Raw genomic sequence first — 16516 nt, forward strand, 5'->3', positions numbered from 1 at the left:
TATAATCGAAACAGCTGTCGCCTTGTCCGTCCTGATGTCACGTTGTTTAAATTTTTCCCAAATTATTAAATAAATTATAAAATTAAAAAATTGCTTCAAATAAATGTTTTCATACATTTAAAAAAAAAAGCAATATGGGCAATCCCCGATTATTAAAAATCATACAAACAGACAAAATTGGTTAATTCGTTGTAGTTCTATAAATAGAACGAAAACAGCAACAAAAACCAAAGTTTCTTTGAAAACCGCCGTACCAAGCATAGCTTTAACACATAATTGCATACGAAGTATGCAATGTGTAAAAGATTAAAATATGCATAAAGAAGGCAATTGGGAAAGACTTCACAACAGGCATGACGTAGCTGAATGCGTTTACAACCATTTCAACTATCGTAGGGGTGCGAGTTCGACTCCCACTCCCGGGAGAAAAGGCTTTGAAGAGATTTACAAGGTATAATCGAAACAGCTGTCGCCTTGTCCGTCCTGATGTCACGTTGTTTAAATTTTTCCCAAATTATTAAATAAATTATAAAATTAAAAAATTGCTTCAAATAAATGTTTTCATACATTTAAAAAAAAAAAAAGCAATATGGGCAATCCCCGATTATTAAAAATCATACAAACAGACAAAATTGGTTAATTCGTTGTAGTTCTATAAATAGAACGAAAACAGCAACAAAAACCAAAGTTTCTTTGAAAACCGCCGTACCAAGCATAGCTTTAACACATAATTGCATACGAAGTATGCAATGTGTAAAAGATTAAAATATGCATAAAGAAGGCAATTGGGAAAGACTTCACAACAGGCATGACGTAGCTGAATGCGTTTACAACCATTTCAACTATCGTAGGGGTGCGAGTTCGACTCCCACTCCCGGGAGAAAAGGCTTTGAAGAGATTTACAAGGTATAATCGAAACAGCTGTCGCCTTGTCCGTCCTGATGTCACGTTGTTTAAATTTTTCCCAAATTATTAAATAAATTATAAAATTAAAAAATTGCTTCAAATAAATGTTTTCATACATTTAAAAAAAAAAGCAATATGGGCAATCCCCGATTATTAAAAATCATACAATAATAATTATTGTTATTTTTTAATTTTTTCTATAATTGAAAAATTGTATTTTGTTTTCGGAATAGTAAGTAGAAAATTTTTCAGACAACCTGCCATGGCTGCGCAGATAGATCCATTTCGAAGGGTGCCAAGCCTTCATCATCAGTACGTTTTAGGCACGCTGCGCTAACCATTTAGCTATACAGCGGTGGTTTGTTTGACTGATAAATTGCTACTTCTATTCCTTCTTACCAACTATATTTATTCAGTGTAGCGCCATCTGTTGCAAATCACTGATAATGCTGGATTTTTTTATTGTCTATTACTTTGTTTGACATTCCCAAGTGCTCTTGGTTCATTAACAACCAACATTAACAACAATTGAATGTATAAAAGGAAAATACAACGTTGTGGCTGATGATCTCTCACGTATTAGTATAGACGAGATAAAAGAATCTACAAAGCATGTTTTAGCAGTACAAACGCGATCACAGACTAAACAAACGGAATTACAAAATAAAGACGATAATTTAACTGATACATTTTGCGAAACGCCTAAAGTACAAGTTAATGACAAATTTTCATACGATTTTTCAAAAAATATACCGCGAATAAATTCGATTATAGAATTCAATAAAAATAATGAGATCTCCAATATACAAATTTATGCGCATTTAAAACGTAAAAAACTAAACTTATTTAATTTTGTGAATGCTAACGGAAAAACAAATTTAGATGAGTTATTTTCGAGGCCTAAAAAAAGAAGCCTGCTGTCACAATATTAAGCAGTTAGAATGAACAAGTAAGGAAGGCTAAGTTCGGGTGTAACCGAACATTACACACTCAGCTGGGAGCTTTGGACACAAAATAAGGGAAAATCACCATTTAGCAAAACGAATCTAGGATAACCCTGGAATGTGTTTGTATGACAAGGGTTTCAAATGGAATGTATTAAAGAATATTTTAAAAGGGAGTGGGCCTTAGTTCTATAGAAGGACGCCTTTTCGAGATATCGCTATAAAGGTGGACCAGGGGTAACTCTAGAATATGCTTGTACGATATGGGTATCAAATGAAAGATGTTAATGGGTATTTTAGAAGGGAGTGGGCCTTAGTTCTATAGGTGGACACCTTTTCGAGATATCGCCATAAAGGTGGACCAGGGGTGACTAGAATGCGTTTGTACGATATGGGTATCAAATTAAAGGTGTTAATAATTATTTAAAACGTAGTTGGCCTTAGTTCTATAGGTGGACGCCTTTTCGAGATATCGCCATAAGGGTGGACCAGGGGTGACTCTAGAATGTGTTCGTACGATATGGGTATCAAATTAAAGGTATTAATGAGGGTTTTAAAAGGGAGTGGCCCTTAGTTGTATATGTGAAGGCGTTTTCGACATATCGATGAATGTTGAGGCGGTTTGCTTTGTGCAGTGGACTGTATGCGGGTAGCGGCTTACCAAATTCCAAGGAATAAATAATGCTGAACACGCTTGATGTACATTTACTTGTACTACTTAATATTTATTTGGCTTTAATAATTTAGGTAGAGCACAGAATATTTGTGGCGGTAGTTGCACGGAAAAATAGTAAGTAAGCAAAAAGTATGACAACGAACAAAGATATAAGCAAATGTCAAACATATGATTTCATGCTTGCGCATTAACCCCTGTAGGAACTAAGTTATAACATTATAGATATGCAGTTATGAACTCAACATACCGTCGCCCTTGAACTATCGACGAAATATGATACGTTCAAAATTAATCTTATCTTAGTTTACAAAGAGTATTGGAAATTCAATTAAACTATTAAATAGCGAAGTTGCAAATTTATTACTTCGATTATTTAACAAATTTAAGCATAGAAAATTCAATCAATTCACAGATGATATACATAGATATGTATTAATGAGTATTTATGTTTTACTTTGATTCTTTGTCATAAAAAATTGAAAAAAGGAAACTTTAAATTCTTAAAGTTAGAATTTATCGTCTCGGCTTCCCTTGAGCGAGTCATCGTGGGTATCCTATTTGCTTGGTTCTTCCTTGAAAGGTAAAGTTATTATTAGTTTAAATATTTTTTACCAGTAGCTTTCAAATGCGAAGTACATGTAATATGTATACGTTTATGAACTGATGTGTAAACCTTTCTGTGAGCAGTTGTACTGTATAAAAAATAAAATGTGTTGCAGAATTTGTATATTATTGTTCATGTGTTGCAACAGGCTTGTAACAAAATAGGTCTCCCTTGGCAGGTAACATTTGATGTATTCAGAGTACTCGAACTTGACCGTCAGCACCGGGATGGCACTGTGTTACTCGACCAAGTGTCCACTTACTAGGAGGGGTGGACTCGTTTCACACCGTTACGATGTCTCCTTGTTATAGGTTAGGTGAAGGCCTGAACAATTTCGTGCGCCGTTGCAAGCTGAAAAGATATTCGTTGTGCCAGCGCCGCCAGAAGTGCTGCCTCATTGCAGAGATTAGCTGCCATCTTTGGTGCACACTTCCAGAGAAACCTTGACCCTCAGGCTTTGGAAGTGATTTTAGTGGTTCACCCACAGGGAAGTGTCCGGGCGTAAGGACTTCCAAGTCGCTAGGATGAGTAGAGTTTTCACAAAGAGGGCGACAATTTACGCATGCCCGGACTTCTGTTAAAAGCGTACTGAATTCTTCATACGATAGTAAATTGTCACCCAAAACGCGCTTCAAATGATATTTTATCCGCTTGATCCCAGTCTCCCAGTACCCACCCATATGTGGAGCGTTGGGTGGATTGAATCGCCATCCAATGGCTGGACTTGCAAAAAATGTTTGTATCTTGTCGTCTTTCAAGCACGACTCGTATTGTTTACGCAACTCCTTTTCAGCACCGACAAAATTCGTACCGTTGTCGGAGAGCATAACTTTACAAAGCCCTCGGCGGTTGACAAACCTCTTTAGCGCGTTGAGAAAAGACGAACTGGAAAGATTCCCGACGAGCTCGAGGTGCATTGCGCCAGTTGCCATACAAAGAAATGAGGAGATATACCCCTTGGTGGATTTTGCCCCCTCCCATGCGTAAATTTGAGCAAATAAAGGCCTGCGAAATCTACAGCGATATGGGTAAAACAGCGGACGTTAGTCGTGTGCACCGAAGGAAGGTCGCCCATTGACTGGGTAGCGAAACTTCGGTTTAGGCGAGTGCATTTGACACACTTTTGGTCCATATTTTGTATTAAGCTTCGAGCACCGACAAACCAATATCGACGTTGTAACACTGCTTGGATTATGCGAGGCCCCGCATGCAATGTAAAATAATGTATATTGGAGTTAATTAATTTTTCCAACGGAGAATCTTTAGGTAGTATGCAAGGGTGTTTTGTGTCATAAGTAACGTTTGCCGATTTAAGTCGACCTCCCACCCGAAGAATACCACTTGATCGAGAAAAGGCTGCAACCGTAACAGGCTACTTCGCAGCGGGGTAGGTTTATTTTTTGCACACAGGGCGATTTCATACCCAAAATAAAGTTGTTGTGTAAATTTGATTAAGCGATGTTCTGCCTCTGATACTTCGTAGCAAGTCAGAGGCCCACTCAGTTTCATGACGTGTAGCTTGTTTGCACGTGAATTGACAATAAATCTCAAAAAATTTGCCATGATTCTGCGAAGATTCGAAAACGATGAATATTTCGTGAGTATCGTCCACTGATTAATGAAGTTTAAAACGTGAGAGTGCACCTTCTTTCGTAAACATATTTCGGTCGTATGCAGTGTGAAGACCCCAAAATTACAGGCTTTCGGGGCCTCCACAAATTTTGATATTTCATTGTAGATAATACAATTTCATATTAAAATTATAAACGGAATTATAATAATTTATGTATGTATGGCATGAAATGAATTTACTCATATATATATATGTACATACATTTTGAATTAAATATACTTTGTACAATCATACATACATTTTAAAACATATATAATTATAATACATATTAAATTATATATAGGATATGAATCCTTTTATCGCAGAGTGTAAGAACTCACATATTTATGCACAAACATACATACTTACGTATAAGCGAACAAGGAGAAATAGAATTGTCAAACGATAGCGAACACACATGCGTACAAATATACATTTAGTAATCTTAGCTTAGTTATAAGAAGTTTTATTGTAAATCAACGGAAACCGACTCAAAAATGGTATAAAAGGAGCGGCAAATTCATGAACAAGGCACTCTTGGCTTAGAAGTCGTAGAGTGAGCTATAAGTGGGCTGTGTTAAACATCCGCTACGGAGCAGCTGGTGGTGTCAAACGTCAGCTATTTATGATAGGTAGACCGCCGGGTCGTGTAAAACATTCGACGACTACGTATTTTGCTAGGGATCCGGTGAGTTGTGTAAAACGCTCACCGATTACGTATTTTACTAGGGATCCGGCGAGTTGTGTAAAACGCTCACCGATTACGTATTTTGCTAGGGATCCTGCGAGTTGTGTAAAACGCTCACCGATTACGTATTTTCATCAGGCATACCACCGAGGCGTGTAAAACACTCGGTGATTAAACATATTATAATCACATACGTATATACATATGTATATAGATTTTCAGAAGGATTGAAATAAATCATCATTTTTTATAACGTTTAACATCTTTTATTGTATAGGCGAACCTATTCGCTGAGTTATACCCCAGCTATAAACCCGACTAACGGGGTTCGTTACAATTGGCACAACATGGTCAAGGTAAATTGGATTTATTAGCTGAAGAGAGAAGATCTTTTGACATACGCGGCCGAGTTTGGATTTAACAACAGCGGAACCGTTGACGAGTTGAGGAAGGAGTTCGCCAAATTTGTGGACCAAAATCCGAGCTACGAAACACGTTTCACCGAGTTCGAAACAAAGCATTCCAAAACAACATTAACCACCAATCAACAAGGTCAAGGCAACAGTAGAACCGCTTGCGGAAGTCAACCAGCGACCCCGGTCAACAACATTGAAAGCGTAAGCATACCTACGATACTTAATATGTCATATCAATTTGCAGGACAACTGACCCAACCTCCGTCTACCGACTGCGTAATGGACCGAGCGTGAAAATGGGGAGTTAAGTACGATGGCAAAGGTGACCCACTGAGTTTCATCGAGAGAGTAGAAGAGCTGGCGTAGGGATATGAAGTGGACCTTAATTCACTCCCGTGAGCGCTGCCAGAATTATTCAAGGACCGAGCCCTGGTATGGCTGCGGAACAATAATCGTCACTAGAGCGAATGGAGCAGTAGTAAACACGACGTTTTACGCTTCTTCTTGAGCACATCATACTCCGAGAGGCTGGAAGACGAGATACTTCAGCGAACACAACGACCACGAGAGCCGTTCAAGAATTACGTTTTGGAACAACAGGGCCTCATGAGACACGCGAACCTCACCGAGGAACAAAGACTGCAAAGAATACTGCCGCAGTGAGTATCAATTATATATAAAGCGAACTGAATTTCAGACGCTCGATGGCTTGGTGGATCTGGCAGAGGACTTCGAAAATATCACGAATGGCAGAGATACGCAGAGAGTAGTGGCAAGAGCATTTCCAGCAAGGCGTCCAGATGACCGGCATTTTTTCATACAAGAATTAACAGATGTATAGCCAAGTAGCAGGATTGGCAATGGCAATACACAGCGAAGTAACCCACCAACAAGACAACCGTATACGAACCCCAGGACCGCGTGCAGGCGAAGTGGAGGAAACCGACATCGTGCCTATGCGTGCCGCAATGAACGTCGATACTTTTGTTGGGAATGTGGTCGGCACAACATTCTCACAAAAAATTTTTGCCGCGCATCATCGGGAAACGACCGGAGAATCGATCAGACACGAGGGGGTGGGGTCTCCAGAAATACAAATTCGGGAGGTCTAACTATTTTGAAGCAAACAGGAGGGCGTATTTTGGCAAACGTAAAGATAAATGGCTGCAAAGTAACAGCAACAGTAGACACAGGAGCGACAAGGAGTTTTATGAGTGAGACATGTTCGAGGAGATTAGGTAAGGCAATTTTGAAACAGGTACAAAGCCGAGTGGTATTGGGCAATGGTAGAGCCAGCACGATAAAGGAAGCAATAGTGGCAGAGGTAGAGATTTAAGGATATCCAAAATATAAAAACTATCTCCGATTTTGAAACATTAGAGATTGAAGTAAAAAATTTTCAGGTATGGTGCTTCGTAGTAAACTATCCATTAGTATTGATAAATGTTGTTCGATTACCTTCTGATACTGTCCTAAGATCCAGTAATAAAATCAAAGACATTGGGGTTGTATTTGAATCAAATTTTACATTTGCTTAACATTTGAATTATGTCATACCTAAGGCGTATTCCTCGTTTAAGGATCCATACACAAAAAAATTACTTTATAATACATTTGTAAGATCTAAATTGGAATATGCTTCCATAATCTGGAATCCATTTTATGAAGTACATACTAATAGAATTGAAAAGGTTCAAACAATTTTTTTAAATTCGCCTTGTCCGTTATTAGGATTCGAAAGTAGAAACGTAAGATGGAATAGGTAAATAAATCAATTCCATCTTACGTTTCTCGTTGCGAATCGATTAATTTGCATACTCTTGCCAGTAGAAGACTGCTTTCCGTTTTTCATGACGTCTTAAATGGAGCTATAAACTGTCCGTATTTATTATATTGCATAAGGCTTAATGTTCCAACACAATGTCTGCGTCATAATGATTTTTTTGCAGTTGACCTTTGCAAAACAAAGTACGCTCAAAATGAACCTATTATCAGAATATTAGCTGAGTTTAACTTGCTTTGTAGAGAAATAAATTTATATATATTTGCTAATCGTATTGAATTCAAACAAATACCATTCTTGTACTATTCATAAACTTTTCAATTATTAATTCTTAGTCTGTAAGGTTTGTAAAGCATTGACTTAAATATATAAATACGCATCCAAAAATATCGGGGGAGGTGTCAAAAGACGCGTTTTGATCTCAGTACCAATAATCCGTTTTCGAAAAAAAAAACAATTTTAGCGTTCAAAAGATATTCAGGAAAAGACGAAAAATTACCCCTCCGAATCGGCGGGTGTTGTTGTTGTATATTTTTCAATATTTTTTTTTTTTTTTGCATACACAGGAAGATCACATCAAAATTAATCCATATCTTTAATTTTTCATTGAAAAAACAGCATATGTTGAAAAGTACAGATGCAAAAACGTTATGTTCAATATTTCAGTTTAAGTTGAAATTTAGATAACCACATTCTGCATATGATAAAAAAACAGTGACTACCTTAAGAAAACATATAATAGGGAATTTGGCAAAGTATCGAGTGACGGCTCTTAATAAATAAAACGTCGGTGCCTTTGCAAAACCTCCCAAATACCACCATAGGGCACCTCGAGACTTCTTAGCCCTGAGCTCAGTTCCATCCAAATAAATAATAGTTTAAAAAAACTAAAAAACACCCTTTTATAGCACACCGAACTAAAAAATAGAAAATAATTTTCAATTAAAAGGAGTTTATATAATAGTAGTAGAAGGTGAAACAATCGTTTATAGTTAATCACCTCAAAATAAAATTATAATAAAATTTAAGTTATTAACAGAGTAATTTATTTCAGAGTAAAAAGCGTGGGGTCAATTTGAATACATTTCATATCTTTCCTCTCAGATAGTTGCCAATAGAATGATTGTAATATTCAATATCAAGCACCCCACGCTTTTTACTGTGAACTAAATTATTCTGTTAATAACTTAAATTTTATTATAATTTTATTTTGAGGTGATTAACTATAAAAGATTGTCTGACCTTCTACTACTGTTATATAAACTCTTTTCAATTGAAAATTATTTTCTATTTTTTAGTTCGGTTTGCTATAAAAGCGTGTTTTTTTAGCTTTTTTAAACTATTATTTATTTTTAATTTTTTAGTTCAAGTAATTTTAAAAGTTTTAGTCGAGGGTGATGAAACCTCGAAACGCCAGCGGTCCATGGATGAATCCAACCCCACGGCACCGAAACGTAGGGAGGCTGGACGCGGTCTTTCGCCGAAATTGCCAAGGGTCGGCAGACCATTGGCATTATAGACGAGCGCAGCGAAGATGGCAGGATCCCGAAACAACAGTGGAAGTAGATCGAGGGCGCGCTCGCTAATGTTAAAAAGACAAACCTGGTCCACCGCCATCTTACACCGATGCAGGGTGGTTCCAAGGCAATGTCAGGCTAATTGCCTGCGACGACGCCAGGTCGGTCAACCGCTATAGGGCCGCCGTCACGCTGGGTGGTATACTCGGGCGCGCGCCTCAAGGTAGTGGAGGCGCGTGATATCCCCTCACGACCAAGGGCTAGAGCCTGGATTCCAGTGACGCCAACGGACCCAGCTGACATCCTGGAGCTGCTCCAGTAGTACAACCCGCCACAAGTTTGGAAGTCAACCCGGATAAAACCAAGCTTGTTCTCTTCACGAGGAGGTACAAAGTATCAAATCTTACACCGCCAAGCATTGGTGGTACGTTCTTAGCGTTAAGCGATCAAGTAAAGTATTTGGGAGTCATTCTGGATAGGAAGCTATTGTGCAATGACCATATAGTGGAGCGATCCAAGAAGGCAGCAGCAGAGCTGTTCACCTGCAAGAGGGCAATTGGCACCTCCTGGGGATTCTCCCCTAAGGTGACCTACTGTATTTATACAGCCATTGTGCGCCCGATTCCTATTCATGGTGCCTTGGTGTGGTGGCCTGCACTAGCTAAAATTACCTATCTTAAAATGCTTCAAAAGGTGCAACGGAGTTCGGAGCTCTGCATTACCGGGGCTCTCGGCTCCACTCCAGATTCCATTACATACATACATGGATGCATAGATAGATACAGGCCGTGCTAATAAAAGCGTGTTAAAAAGGGCTCCAGCATGCTCTTTCGTAGATGTGCCATGCATCCACTTCTATCATTAATAAAATAATGCGTTTTTCGTATTATGTGCAAGGTTTCAAATCTATGGCCATTTGGGGTGGTCACAAGTTCAATTGACCTTATGTCCGTTAACCTCTTGTGACCCCACCATCACATTATTGCATCGTCATCGATCCTTGATACGTGTGCAAAGTTTCAATCAGACTTATGGCCATTCAAAGTGACCTTATGGCCGTTGACCTTATGTCATCACACCATCACATTAATGCATTGTCTTTGGTCCTTGATACGTATGCGAAGTTTCAAATTAATCAGACTTCTAGAAACCGGTGAAAAATAAGCTCAAAGATTCCGTTACATAGATACAGGCCAAGCTAATAAAAGCGTGTTAAAAAAGGGCTCCAGTATGCTCTTTCGTAGATGTGCCATGCATCCACTTCTATCATTAATAAAATAATGCGTTTTTCGCATTATGTGCAAAGTTTCGAATCTATGGTCATTTGTGGTGGTCATAAGTTCAATTGACCTTATGTCCATTAACCTTATGTCACCCCACCATCACATTATTGCATTGTCATCGAGCTTTGATACGTGTGCAAAGTTTGAATCAAACTTATGGCCATTCAAAGTGGTAATAAGGCCAATTGACATTATGACCGTTGACCTTATGTCACCACACCATCACAGTAATGCATTATCATCGAGCCGTGATACGTGTGCAAAGTTTTAATCAAACTTATGGCCATTCAAAGTGGTAATAAGGCCAATTGACCTTATGGCCGTTGACCTTATGTCACCACACCATCACATTAATGCATTGTCATCAGTCCTTGATACGTGTGCAAAGTTTCAAATTAATCAGACTTCTGGATATCGGTGAAAATTAAGCTCAAAGATTCCGTTACATAAACACCAAGCTAATAAAAGCGTGTTAAAAAATCATAACTATCATATTTGAAAGTAAATTTTGTAAAATAACGGTTAAATTGAGTTTGGACTCCAAAATAGCACTGAAGCCTTTTCACTTCATGTATAAAGCGCCTAACGGGGAAAGACAGGAGCATTTTTAAGTATATAAAATCTTAATGTTTTAACATGTTTAATATTAATTTAATATTAATCATGAAAAAACTTCCTAAAGTAAAAAGTGTGCAAAATAAGTTTTTCTGCTCCCCTGTAAAATTCAAATGCCGTTAGATAGACGGTTTTGCAGTTGGTCGATAGGTTTTGCAAAGGGGTCGATGAAAAGCTCTTTGTTGTGTAGCATGAGTAAAAGTATTTTAACAAATTTAGCACCATGTGCGGCACCGGTGCGCTCGACCTGAGCACACGTTTTGGCCGCGTGTTCACATATCCACACGCAACATTAATGTCTTTAAACGTGAATGTAGCATGATGTACACTATTTACATTGTGTTTATTTACATGTGTCGTATATATACCGAATGTCGACACACATGTATATACACGATATATTACTTACGTATCAGAATGTTCGTTTACTAATAAAAGTGTTCAAATGTTAGTTTAAATTAGTAGATATTATAATTAGTTTGACATTTTGTAGAAAATGTATTGTGAATACAAAGTTATAAATTAATATTCGATATTTTATATGAAACCGCACTGCTCGTACTCGTCTCAACCGCTCTTCGGTGATATTCGTTTACTAGTGACGCCGGTAGAGTCGTGTTGTCAGTGTTGGACTTGTAGGGATGCATTTTAATAGGCGTGACACATGAAATGAATCGTGGCCCCAGGAGAATGTGAAATTGTGCTTGGCCTGAGCAGTTTGCATACCCATAATGCGTCAGGGGCGGAGAAAATATAGGGATATTTGGTTGAATGAGAACAGGTGGATGGTTTTTTGTAATAGTATTTTTTCCTTTTTATATTGAAATAAACAATTTTTTAACATACCAAAACAATGATAACATTCAAATCCATTTTTTTTTTCAAATTTATGTATTAGGCAAAAAAAAAAGTAAATGGCGAATATGCTGAGATCTGGTCAGAGATATCAACGTGCGATTTTCCTATGCTGTAGTCAAACACCATATCTGGCTTTGTGATCTCTTTACCGCGGTTTTGTCACAAATGTTTCGCCATGTTTCGTGCTCAGCATTAACACATCCTGTTGTCTTGTCATTTGAGAACAACAATTTTTTGTTGGGTTTGCTCATCTTTTTGTTCTCCTCGTTTCAATTTTGCTTGTACAACATTGGGGGAATTACCTCTTCGATTCTTGTGCAAAGTTCCAACCAAATGAGATTCTCTTTCTACCATTCCTTTGGGCTAATTTCACACTGGCATACCAGTTATGTTGTTGTTGTTGTAGAAGTGCTTCGCCCCACCTAACAGCCGCGACCGATCACAAATTGTTATTAATATCCTCTAACGGGAGTCTAAGGAAACTTCCTGTTTCAACAGGGGTTGACCATAATGAAAGGGGTGTTAGCGGCGTTGGTTCCACATTACAATTAAAGAGATGGTTGGTGTCATGTGGGGACACATTGCAAGCGGGGCATACATTTTGTATGTCGGGGTTGATTCTGGATAGGTAAGAGTTTAACCTGTTAAAGTATCCAGAACGAAGTTTAGCAAGAGTGACACGCGTTTCCCTGGGGAGTATGCGTTCCTCTTCCACAAGTTTTGGGTACTTTTCTTTGAGTACTGGATTCACCGGGCAATTCCTGACATAAAGGTCCGACCCTGTTTGTGGAGTTCACCAAGGACCTGCTTGTGTTTTTTTGCTTCATACGGCTGGGTTCTCAGGTGCCGTATTTCCTCAAAATGCTTACGCAGATGACTCCTTAAGCCCCTAGGCGGTGTTGGCTACTCAATCAGATGTCTGTTTGGATGCCCAGGTTTCTGGGTATTCAACAGGAACTGTTTGGTTAGCATCTCATTTCTCTCCCTGATGGGGAGTATTCTCGCCTCATTATGTAGGTGTTCTGGGGACATAAGAAGACAGCCCGTGGCGATTTTGAGAGCAGTATTTTGGCAGGCCTGTAGCTTCTTCCAGTGGGTAATTTTTAGGCTTGGCGATCATATGGGTGACGCGTAGCACGTAAACGGCTGGCCAATTGCTTTGTATGTAGTAATGAGCGTTTCTTTATCTTTTCCCCAGGTACTGCCAGCAAGGGATTTGAGGATTTTATTACGGCTCTGGATTTTCGGAACAATTGCTGCTGCGTGCTCACCAAAGTGTAGATCCAGATCAAACGTCACACCCAAGATTTTGGGGTGTAAGACAGTCGGTAGCGTAGTGCCATCGACATGGATGTTCAAAATGGTCGACATTTGGGACGTCCATGTTGTAAATAAGGTCGCGGAAGATTTAGTCGGTGATAATGCCAGGTTTCGCGAGGCGAAAAACTGGAGAGATAAGGGAGGTAGCCGTTTATTCTGTTGCAGAGCTCATCGATCATACGCCATTATTGTGCAGACATCGGCGTATGAAAAGATAGTGACTCCTTCTGGTGGTGAAGGTAACTTAAATATGTAGAAATTAAACAAAAGTGGGGATAGGACATCACCCTGTGGCACCCCTTGTTTAATTCTTCTTGGTTTTGAAGTTTCGTTTCTAAATTGCACCGATTCCTGCCGACCACCCAGATAATTTGCGGTCCACCTTATAAGACATGGGGGAAGGGTATACCCTTCCAGGTCTTGCAGTAACGTGCCATGGTTGACCGTATCAAAAGCTTTTGATAGGTCTAGCGCTACGAGTACTGTTCTATAGTGGGGATTTTGATTTAAACCGCAATTTATCTGGGTGCTGATGGCATTTAGCGTGGTGCTGGTCCTATGGAGTTTTCTGAAGCCATGCTGATGACAGGCTAGCTGCAAATTTGTTTGGAAGTAGGGAAGCAAAATGGCTTCAAGCGTATTTGCTACTGGCGATAGGAGAGATATCGCACGATACGACTGTCCTATGTTAGCTGGTTTCCCAGGCTTTAGTAGCGGGACCACCTTGGCCATTTTCCATTTTTCGGGTGTGAGAAAGGTGGAAAAGGACAGGTTGAAGACATGCGCTAAGTATTTGAAACCCTCTTTCCCTAGGCTTTTCAGCATCGGCATGGCTATGCCGTCTGGGCCCACTGCTTTGGATGGTTAGCGTGAACCATCTTCAACCTCTCTGGCGGTGATGGTAATTGGTGACGCGCTGAATTTATGTTTATGTGCGTGTCTGTTGGCCCTCCGTCTATCTTTGTCGACCGTAGAATGCATTACATATTGACGGCGGTAAGCGCTCGCGCATTTTTTCGAATCCGACAGCACTTTATCGCCGAAGGCGATGGAAACTTTGTCATTGTGCTTAGACGGATTCGATAGGGACTTTACGGTGGACCAAAGTTTACCCACACCGGCAGAGAGGTTACAACCTCTTAGGTGCTCCTCCCATTTCGCCCGTCTGTGTTCATCCACAAGCAATCTGATGCGTTGGTTTATATCCCTTATTTGGGGGTCGCCTGGGGCGAGCTGTCTTATAAGGTCACGTTCTCTCGCTAAATTTGCGGCCTCCGCCGGGAAGTGGGCCAAATTTCGGGAATTCTCCCGGCGGGAATGAAACGTGCCGAGGCGGATTCAAAGACCTTGCGGAAAGCACGCTCCCCTTGGGGGGCATCAGTCGGGATAGGGAGGGCAGCAAAGAGCTTGTCTGTAAAATATTTGTATTCGTCTCACTTTCCTTTTTTAAAGTTTATGAAAGTGCGTTTTCCTGTAACGATGAAGTCGGGGGTACGCTCGAACGAAATAAGTATAGGCAGGTGGTCGGATGCCTATGTTACCCTCGGCTGCCAGTTGACGCAGTTTACGAGTTCTGCGCTCAGATATTGAGATATCCGGCAAACTGTGACAGCTTCCTACCATACGTATACCAGTTATCGGTATAAAGGGTTCTTCCATGGTATAGAAGCTCTCCAAACAATTCCATAACAATTTTCTCAGGAACTGCTGTCTCATCAACTTTCTCTTTTCGAGTATGTACTTTCAAATTCCAGGTATATCCGCCACCGACACACAATCTGAACAACTTTATACCATATTTGTGCCTCTTATTGGGTATGTATTGTCTAAAGAGAAGTCCTCCTCTAAAGGGTACATTACTTTCATCGATACATGATTCCTCTTATGGAATGTATGATGTCTGATATTATCTTTGAAGAAGAGTGAGAAACTTCTGCAGCTTGAATACACGGTGAGACATCGGAGTTTTTTCTTCATTATTGCAAAGATAGAACACAGATAACAGTAACTCAAATCGGTTTCTGTTCATTACTTCTGAAATACCATTTTTATAAATAGGATCAGTCGACTAATAATCTCTTAGATGCCGCGATGGCACAAGACCCATCCAGAATAAAATTCCAATGAATTTTCTCATTTCAACAGCATTCGTTCCATTCCACTTTTTAACTCTAGCGTTAGGCAGTGAGGTTTCTGACAGAGTTTTCGCCGCAAATCTATTAGTTTCAGTGACCAATAAACCAATTATTTCATCATCCAATAAATGATTGAAACACTCAATGGGCCCTTTCTGATGTAATTTTGCGTAGGTATCAGGTGGAACTCCGGTATTTCCAAGTACTTCGTCTGGAAATACCGTTCTTTCCCCTTCTACTGACTGCCATATTGACTCAAAAACTGTTTCTGATACATCCGGATTTATATTATTTTCCTCAGAAATATTTTCCGGCTCATCCACTTGCTCCTCAAGGACACGAGATGTTGATTGCGTTGAACTAAAATCTGGTAGAAAGACGTTGAATGAATGAGATGTTGACGGTCCTGAGGTGAAATCTGGTGAAGTTATCCTGGGAGAATGATATGTTCACGGTTTATCAGAACGTGAAGATTTTCTCTCTGTTACCAGATTGTCTAGCATTTCTTTAGAATCGTCGCACGCAGATGGAGGTGGTACTGTGATGCATATTATTTGGTCCAAACTAGTTGAAGTGGACGGAACAACTTCTACATCTAACTCTTCATCACAACTACTAGAACTACTAGAAGGAATGTAATCCTTGTCCCTACCAACATCATCACCGTCTTCTGAGTCACAAAAATCTGACAGATCAGAGAGATAAGCATTCAAAGCTTCATTTATCTCTTTATCACTAAGTTTTTTCCTTGACATCTTTTTTTTTCTTTTCAAATTAGCTGAATTAATTCGTCTAAAACAAAAAAGAAAGAAAAAACTGTTAAATGTGCACCGGTGATCACACGGAAAATTGATGAAAAATCACGGAAAAAGTGAAAAGTTTCACTTTCTGTTTTCAAAAATACAATAAATGGACATAAACAGAATGTTTTTAGGAAAAAAAATATTTTGGCCCGAATGAGCAAATCGCGATTTTGGGGCTTGAAGCGAGATGTGTTGATCCGTTCAGGAATAGAGATTTATAATGTGAAACCAAAAAATAAAATCTTCAAAAGAATGCCTAGTGGTTGCACACTCGATTGCTTCAATCTTTTTGCAGATACCTAAAATGAATAATGGAATGAGCTTTGGTTTGCATATTACATTTTTCAAATTAAAAT

The 16516-nt window shown here is 39.3% G+C and overlaps 1 protein-coding gene across 7 annotated transcripts in view; it reads left to right on the forward strand.

Moving 5' to 3' along the window:
* The window catches only part of LOC137244225 (lysosome membrane protein 2), a 913474-nt gene that overhangs the window by 678276 nt on the left and 218682 nt on the right, over positions 1–16516 (forward strand). The window lies entirely within an intron of this gene.

The sequence above is a fragment of the Eurosta solidaginis genome, chromosome 3 (assembly GCF_040869045.1).
Source record: "Eurosta solidaginis isolate ZX-2024a chromosome 3, ASM4086904v1, whole genome shotgun sequence".
NCBI lineage: Eukaryota > Metazoa > Arthropoda > Insecta > Diptera > Tephritidae > Eurosta > Eurosta solidaginis.